Below are 9,062 nucleotides of genomic sequence, written 5' to 3'. Positions count from 1 at the left end.
ATGAGGAGGCTACTTGGGAGAGTAAAGCCGAGATAAGGAGTTGCTACCCGGAGTTATTCGGTATGTTTATATTTCGAGGACGAACTTTTGTTTTAAAGGGGCAGAATTGTAAGGTCTAGAAAATTCGAACTATGTAACCCAACTGTATAAAATCTAGGGTTTTTATTTAAAATATGTGTTTAATGATTTTTATGCATTTAATGCATGATTATTGCATGGTTAGGGTTATATTTTTACCGGTACGCAAATTTTAACAATTTAAAGTACTTTTTGAGGGTTCGGACAATATTTTTTAAAACGTACCTGAACGAATTATTTTTTGGGAGTGTTATTGGGCTTGTTGGATTTGTTATGATACTTAATCGGCTCAAAACCCTTTTAATCCTTTTAAATTTTAATTTAGGGCCCATTAGTGCTTTGTATTTTATTTAAACTCTACCCTAGCAAACCCTAAACCTAAATACACTAAGTGGCTGCCCCTCTCCTCCATCAGTGGCCATTTTCAAAGCTTTCTTCAGCAGCCCCTCGGTTCCTCCATAATTTTCAAAGCAAGCTTATTCCCCGCTCCTCCGGTGCTTATCCGATGCACGTATCTACAAGTTTCAAGCGTAAAAACGTTAAGGCACACCTGTATCTCCTTTTTATCTTCCTTCATGCCAATATTATGCTGAAATATATCTATATGCATGAGAATTTATTTATCTATCTTGAGGTTTCGTTTTTATGCAAAGATTTGACATGAAAGTGCATCATTTTGCTTCATTCTCACGTTTTTCTTGAATTGTTGTGTAAGGGGCTGCTAGTTTACGTTGCTAAGGGTCTGTTCACGTCAAGGTTAGGTGTCATGGTGTCGTATTTGAGGCGTGATCGAGTTTGGCCGAGGGACAATCGAAGCTAGGCGCGATTTGTTGCGTGGGTTATAGATCGGGCAAAGGGGAATGGAACCAGCTGTGAGAGAGCCCAAACAAGTCACGGTGAGGAACCTAAGGGGTCTGAGACATGGTCCATGATGGCTCAACCGCGGCTGGTCACAGCCTAGGAGTCGGTTGTGGTGCGTGTGTAGGGAGAATCGGGTTGTGGGGGCTTGTTTCGGGTACCTCACGCATGACCGAGCACATGGAGCTGTAGGTACGGCTGAGGTAGGTCCAGTAGGGCACTTTTGGTCCGAGCTTGGTCCTAGGATACGCTGGTTAGAATCTGGTCCGACTTAGAGTAGGCTAGAGTCGAAGGTTAGTGGCTTGGCCCATTAGAGTCTGTAGGTTTCAACGCGCTGGAATTTTCCAGCAGCTTCTAGGCCTGATTTGTAGGTCCTAAGGGGTCTGAAAAGGGTGGTTTAAGGGCTGGTGGTGTAGGTTAAATTCATGGTTTAAGTTGAGAAAATTTTGGTTAAGTTTCGGGTTAAAACCGGGACCCCGGTCCAATTTTTAAAACGAATCGTATATGTTTTGTAACAAGACCAAGTTTATGTCTACATAACGCTTATTATTATGTTTTTAGGTGTTTTAAGGAGTTTGGATGGCTTCGGGTCAAAATTTTGAGGTCCAGGGGTAAAACTGTGGGGTCAAAATGATCATTTTGCACCTGAGTCGAGGTTTTATTCCTGGCAGCACCCTGATCACAAATTTATCATGTTTTTAAATGTTTATGTATCATGTATATGACCTTTTTTGGTAAATAAGAAAAATATTTTGCATGCTTGGTTTTAAGGAAAATTATGTATATGCATTTTTTAAGCGATGAAAATGATGATGTTTTTGAAGGATGAGAGTTTGTTGTGACTGAAGATATATTTATATAATGAGTGTAAGGCCAAGGCTTAGTGTATGGGCAATACTGTCACTGGTGTCCCCGCCGCCGGGTACCATGGTTATATGTAGATGGAACCATCGAATAGAGCTGATATAATAGAGCTGATATGAAAGTCACAGCTAACGAACTAAATTCGACTAAGGAAAATGATTAAGTATATGATGATATAATGAGATGTTTTTAACACGCTATGCCATGATATGAAAAGTTTAAGTTCATGTTTCTTCTCAAGTTCATGAAACGTATTTTTATTACGGTACACTGTTGCATGTTATGTTTATGCATTTCCTATTAACGTTACATGTATGTTGAGTCTTTAGACTCACTAGACGTGAATGATGCACAGGTGAGCATATTGATGAGGAGGCTGGAGGCGCCGAAGTCTGAGTAGGCGGAGTTGGATGCACGCACGTGAACCCGAGGACCTTATATTTTCCGCTCATCACGATTTGATATAGGAGTGGACATTATTATTTTATATGCTTTTGTTTTGACATGTTGGTATTCGGGAGGATTTTTACTTAATTCTTATTATTTTATTTTTAACGTAAGTCTAGTTTTGTCGACTCGGTGAATATTTTTAAACTGCATTATTTTTATCTGTCATTGGATTACATTTATTTTTGAAAGGTGATATTTTTCAGCAGTGTTGAATGCATGCATAATTTATGAAATTTTCGAGTTTGAGCTTGTAAAAAAAATTTCTTAGCATTTTTAAATAGTAGATGTTTCATTTGAAAACGCCAAAAATATTCAGTAGCTTGCTGAAAATTCAATCTTAGGACCTACATTTAAAAAACGACTCAATTCGCTTACTGAATGACTCGTTTACCACTATTTCCACGTTTTCGGTTAAACAAATGACAAAATCACCCTTCCGACTCAAACCAACCTGAGACCAAACCTTTACTATCATCCCAAGACTCAATATAAACTGCTGGAAGTTCCCAACCCCAAGCCAAAACCAAAACATGGATAAATTTTTTTAACCTAGGCTCAATTCGCTCTTTATTTTACACGTTCCGGCAATTTACGACCTCGAACAGACCACGGCTCAAAACAACCCTGAATCAAGCCCTAGACCCCTTCCTTAGACCCTAAAAAAGACCATGATCAGGCCTTTTTGGACACAGACCAGATTCCCTAAGCCCTATGATCCAAGCACCAGCAGCACCGCAACGTCTTCCTTGCGTGCAGCAAGGGTTCTCATGTTCCAGCGGCTGTGAGAGCCTTTCGCTTGACTCTTGGTTCACTCTAGACCCTCACCAAGACCCTAAGGCATGACCCTAGCCCCTGGTTCAGCCCTTTACATGCCCCCTAGCCCCTAGAAACCCCACGCACAAAAACAGCCCCTACGCGGCAGCTTATTCACTCTCGGCCTCAGCTTTGCTGCAGCCCATCCAAGCCTTATCCAAACCCAACCAAGACCTACTTAGGACCCTAAACCAACCCTCTAGACCATGGCTAGGACCCCTTGCAGTCCCCATGATCGATGGAGCCCCAAACCACACCCTTCTCCCCTCTCGGCCTGCACGCCTTTGGTGTGCATGGCTGAACAGCCCCTTGCGGCTCTTGTTTTATCTTTTGTCCCTTCAATTATATTCTTAAAAATCTAAACCAACCCTTGAATCCCTTGGTTTTCATCCATCCCTCAACAATTCTCAAAGCATTAGCAAGATCTTGATGTAAACAAGGGATACACATGCATGAGATTAAAAACAATCATTTTTGTAAACTTTTCACACATTATCCATTACATACAATATTATGGAGTGAATGGTGCATAAATAAGGGTTCAAAACATGCCTTGTTCCTTTATTCTTATGATGTATAAGCGACGGCGCGACGAGAGACGAACCGGACGCGAAAACTCCCTTCATTCCTTCCTCTAGGGTTCGGCCAACTAGAGTCCTAGTGTGTGTGTGTATGTGCTGAAAGTGTGTGAGGGACGTGTTTTTATGGGTTTGTTGTGGGGTAGGTTTTATTTAATTAAGTTATTAGGTTGCTAAGTGGGCTTTAGGTGTAGTTATGTATAATGTACCGTACTTTTTTTTTTTACTTGAAATTTTCCGGAAAAATTAAAATTTTCTTAAATAATTCGTGAACCTTCAAGATTCGATAAAACAAACTGTTCATCTCAAAGTAGTTGCACAAAAGCTCTCAAAGTAAAGTTTGACGAATGTGCTTGTTTAAAATCTCGTTACCAGAAACCTAAATCAGAGTATTTGAACATTTCATAAATTCTTAAAAACTGGGCGGTCCTCGGGTCTAGCCTCCTGCTCAGCCAAGCCAGCTCCTTGGTCCCCACCCTAGTCTCCTCGAAATCATCCTCACTTGCATCGACCAAGTCTAGTGAGTCTAAAGACTCAAAACATATAAACTGGAAGTAACAAGTAATACATAATAAAACCACATGCAACTTTAAAATAGAGCGTACATACTTGAACTTGAACATACATACATACATAGACGTGTAATAATGTAAAAACTTCTCATAAACATGCTTTCATACTTGTACATACATAACTGCATCATTTTTGTGTAGAGATATGATTCAAAGCAAGTGACCCATACATAAATACGTCTGATCAGACTAAACCACAGTACTGGGCTGACAGGGAAGATCCACTGCCACATACATGAGATCCCCATTCATGCTTTAACGGGTGGATTGGTCCCTGGTCATGCTTTACCGCTTTTCAATCATGATCTAAACCCGTTCATGCTTTAACGGGGTGGATTGGTCCCTGGTCATGTTTTACCGCTTTCCAATCCCATACATAAATTGGTCACAAGACATTTAGCATACCTCAAAAACTTAAAAATCTTTTCTTTGTACGTGAAACATACTTACTTGGTGTTGAGGGATTCGTTGGATCTTGCTTGGGGCCGCTGCTGCACAAACTAAAATGAGTTTGAAATACTTAACTTGCATAACTTAGACTAAGGTACTCAAGCTCACCACCGAATTGAATAAATAGCTTATGACATTCTAGTTCTCTCGGGACTTGACCTCTTTTAATCATCGTACTAACTATTATCTTGAACCCCAAAACAAAACCTGATGTGAAGTCTAATTTTTTCCCCCAAAATATGAAGTACACGGACCCCGTGCCCAGATCCGTGTATGGGTCCGTGTAGGTTCGCAAAAGAAATGCTCGAAAAGAAGTAAGGACATGGACCCCGTGCTAGGGTCCATCTAGGGGTCCGTGTAGGCTCGCAAATTTGACACTTCAAAGGAAACAAAGGCACGGACCCCGTGAAGAGGTCTGGGAAGGGGTCCGTGTACGTGCGGTGAGTGCAAACCAACGAAACTCAATACACATGATGCTTAATCTCCGTCACTAGATTGTACAGGCAATGAACAAACATCTCTAGACCCATCCTAGGATGCTATTACCTTGTTCCAAACCCATACAAAAACCCCCAAACAACGACATCCAACCTACGACACAATACAACTCAAAAACACGGAAATTGACACCAAATCGTTTCATATGGCTTCTAATGAATTCAAGTGCCTATTGACACTAATCGGCATACCAAATACCAACCCAAAATCATAATAAACATACCTAAATACAGCAATGATCACCCTTCGATCCCCAACGAAGCCTGCAATAATAAAACTTCAAGAACACATCAATAACATAATATTTCAGAAAATGCTGTTTGAGCAGTCCCACAAAAATGATCATATCTCACTCAATATTTATCCAAATAACTCGAATTTTATATCAAATTGAAGGTATCAAAAAGTTATACATTTCATTTGTTAAAAGTTTGTCCAGAAAAGCGACCGATAAATCACAGTATTTAAAAGAACAGCAAAAACATGATTTGAGATCCCAAAAATGGTTTCAAAAATGAACCAAACATAATTTCTCAAACTTCTTCACATCACACATATATTTTCACGTATAAAAACATCACAACACATACTATGACAAGATCGATGCAGGAAAAATAGAATATACGTGCCTTATGATGTTAAAATTTACCGAACCGACGATACCGAAGGGGGGAAAGATGCGAGGTTGATCCGGAATTTTGCTGGAAAGATTCAGAGGAAGGGACGGCTGCTCTATGGTGGAAGAACCCTAGGTTACTCTTTCAAAAATATAAAAATCTGAATAATGAAGTGTGTGTATGTGTCAACTGAATTTTAATGTGTGTAAAAGTGTGTGTGCGTGTGATTAGTTAATTAGGGAGAGTAAAATTTGCTTAATTACATAATTAAAAAGGTAATTAAAATATTAACTCCCCACTAACCTGTAATAAAATACTCTAATTAACAAAATAAACACACAAATGCTTACTTTAAAAGTTTTAATATTCTAAACCACTAAATACGTAATTTAGGCTTTAAAATGTTAAACTAAATAAATTATATAATATGCCCCAACCTTAACTTAAAATAAAATACCACATTTAAAAATTGCCAAAACCGTCACCAATCTCCTTCCCTCGATCTCGCATCGAATAATCGCCTGAAACATGAAACTCGAGAAAATATTTTAACGTGCATCACATAAGCATAAATAATTTAAAATAATGCAATTTCATAAAACATGCATTGCTAACATCATTTTAAAATTAAATAAATGATGTAACAATTAAATGATTCAATGGGTATGTGTACTGATTTTTTTGGGCTCTACATTATGTGTTCTAATTCTTTTTAATTAAATTTATATTAATCTAGGGCCATTAATGAATTAATTAAACCCATAATTAATCCATTAAAAAGTCCCAAAAATATTAAAAATATTTAATGCCACTCGTTTCTATCATCATAAACCCAAAACTTCTTATTTTCTAGCAAAAGTTTGCTACCGATTAAGTTCGTCCCTTACTATAAATAAAATTTGCCGCTTTCCTAATTTGGATTACTAAGTCCCACGTTTTTGAAAATAGAAACCTTATCAAAAAATTGTCCCCGGTTCTCGCCTTTTGCGTACATCGCGTATTTGACTTTAGAAAGTTTACATTCATAACATTCAATTAAATAACCATTAAATCATGTCAGTACTTAAACATGCTTCTGGACAACTCGTTTAAATAAATTTCAAAAAAAATTTCATGCATGCATGTGGTTAGTGTGTTCGAGTTTTTGGGCGTTACAATTCCTCCCCCCTTAAAAAATTTCGTCCTCGAAATCAGTACTTACCCAAAAGATCAGGGTAGCAACTCCTCATGTCTATCTCGGTCTCCGAAGTAGCTCCTCCTCTAAATGATTCACCCACTTGACCTTGACCATCTTGATCACTTTATTGCACAGTCTCTTCTCTCTCATGCCTAATATCTGCGTCGATTTCTCTTCGTAGGTCAAATTTGGAGTAGGCTGTAGTGGATCATAATTCAGTACGTGTGATGGATTTGACATATACTTGTCGAGCATAGAAATGTGAAAGACATTGTGAACTCCAGCGTCGGTGGTAGATCCACCTTGTATGCCAATGTTCCCACCCTTTCCAAGATCTCAAACGGTCCAATAAACCTCAGACTGAGCTTGCCCTTCTTCTCGAATCGCATAACTCCCTTCATGGGATCTATCTTGACAAAGACGTGATCACTGACAAACTCGAGATCTCTTCTCCTCTTTTCCGCATAGCTCTTCTGTCTACTCTGCGCCGTCTTCATCCTATCTCGGATCTTGAGTACCAAATCAGCAGTCTGCTGAACAATATCCGGTCCAATCTCGGCTCTCTCTCTGACCTCATCCCAATAAATTGTTGACCTACACTTCCTTCCATATAGAGCCTCGTAAGGAGCCATGCCTGTAGACAACTGATAGCTATTGTTGTAGGTAAACTCCACTAGCGGCATCTTCAGCTCCCAACTATCTTAGAAGTCGATCACACAAGCTCGTAGTAAGTCCTCCGGAATTTGGATCACCCTATCTAATTGGCCGTCAATTTACGTATGGAAAGCCGTACTAAACAACATCTTGGTACCCATGGCGGAATGAAGACTCTTCTAGAACGATGAAGTAAAGCGCGGATCTCTGTCGGATAATATAGACACTGGAATCACATGCAGTCTGACTATCTCTCAATATACAGCTCGGAATATTGTGACATGGAGTATGTCATCTTGACTGGTAGGAAGTGCATTGATTTAGTCAAACGATCCATGATCACCCAAATAGCATTGTAGCCCTTCAATATTTTCGGCAAACAACCACGAAGTCCATCGTAATATCCTCCCACTTCCACTCAGGAATAGGGAGTGGCCTCATCAACCCTGCTGGTCTCTGATGTTTTGCTTTCATTGCTAACAAGTGAGGCATTCCGATACAAACTTTTGAATATCTCTCATCATGCTCGCTCACCAATAGAGTAACTGTAGGTCTTTGTACATCTTCGTACTCCCGGGGTGGATAGAGTACGGTGAAGCATGTGCTTCTATCATAATCTCTTCACTCAACGTGTCACCGCTAGGCACCCATAAACGGCCTCTATATTTGACAATGCCGTCCTCAACATAATACAATGTACTGCCCTTCGATTCATCCCCCGTCTTCCACTTCTGCAACTACTCATCAATAGACTGTTCAGTACGAATTCCATCTCTCAAAGTGGGCTGCACCGTCAAAGTAGAAAATCTTGGTGCATGGCCACTAGCATAAATCTCAAGGTCGAACCTCAAAATCTCTGTCTGAAGAGGTTTCTGTATTGCTAAATGGCCTACTACTGCGGTCTTTCTACTCAGTGCATCGGCCACGACATTAGCTTTTCCCGGGTGGTAGTGTCACAATCATAATCTTTAACCAACTCCAACCATCACCTCTGCCTCATGTTCAGCTCCTTCTGGATAAAGAAATACTTGAGGCTCTTGTGATCGGTGAGAATCTTGCATTTCTCACCGTACAAGTAATGTCTCCAAATCTTCAGTGCAAAAACGACTGCAGCTAATTCAAGGTCGTGCGTCGGATAATTCTTCTCATGATTCTTCAGCTGTCTAGACGCATTAGCGATCTCACCTTATTATTTTGCATCAACATGATTCCCAAACCGAGATTTGAAGCATCAGTGTAAAGCACATAATCCCCTTGCCCAGATACATCGTTAGAACTGGTGCTACAGTAAATGTTTGCTTCAACTTCTCAAAACTGCTCTGACACTTGGCACTCCACACAAACTTGACATTTTTCTTCTTCATATCTGTGAAGGCCCTCGAACTACTTGCTTGAAAATTTGCGGAAAATTAAAATTTTTTTTTTTTTTTTTTAAAAAAGGACTTAATGGCCT

The sequence above is a fragment of the Primulina tabacum genome, chromosome 8 (genome assembly GCF_025594145.1).
Source record: "Primulina tabacum isolate GXHZ01 chromosome 8, ASM2559414v2, whole genome shotgun sequence".
Classification (NCBI taxonomy): Eukaryota; Viridiplantae; Streptophyta; class Magnoliopsida; order Lamiales; family Gesneriaceae; genus Primulina; species Primulina tabacum.
This window is presented reverse-complemented; position numbering follows the sequence as displayed.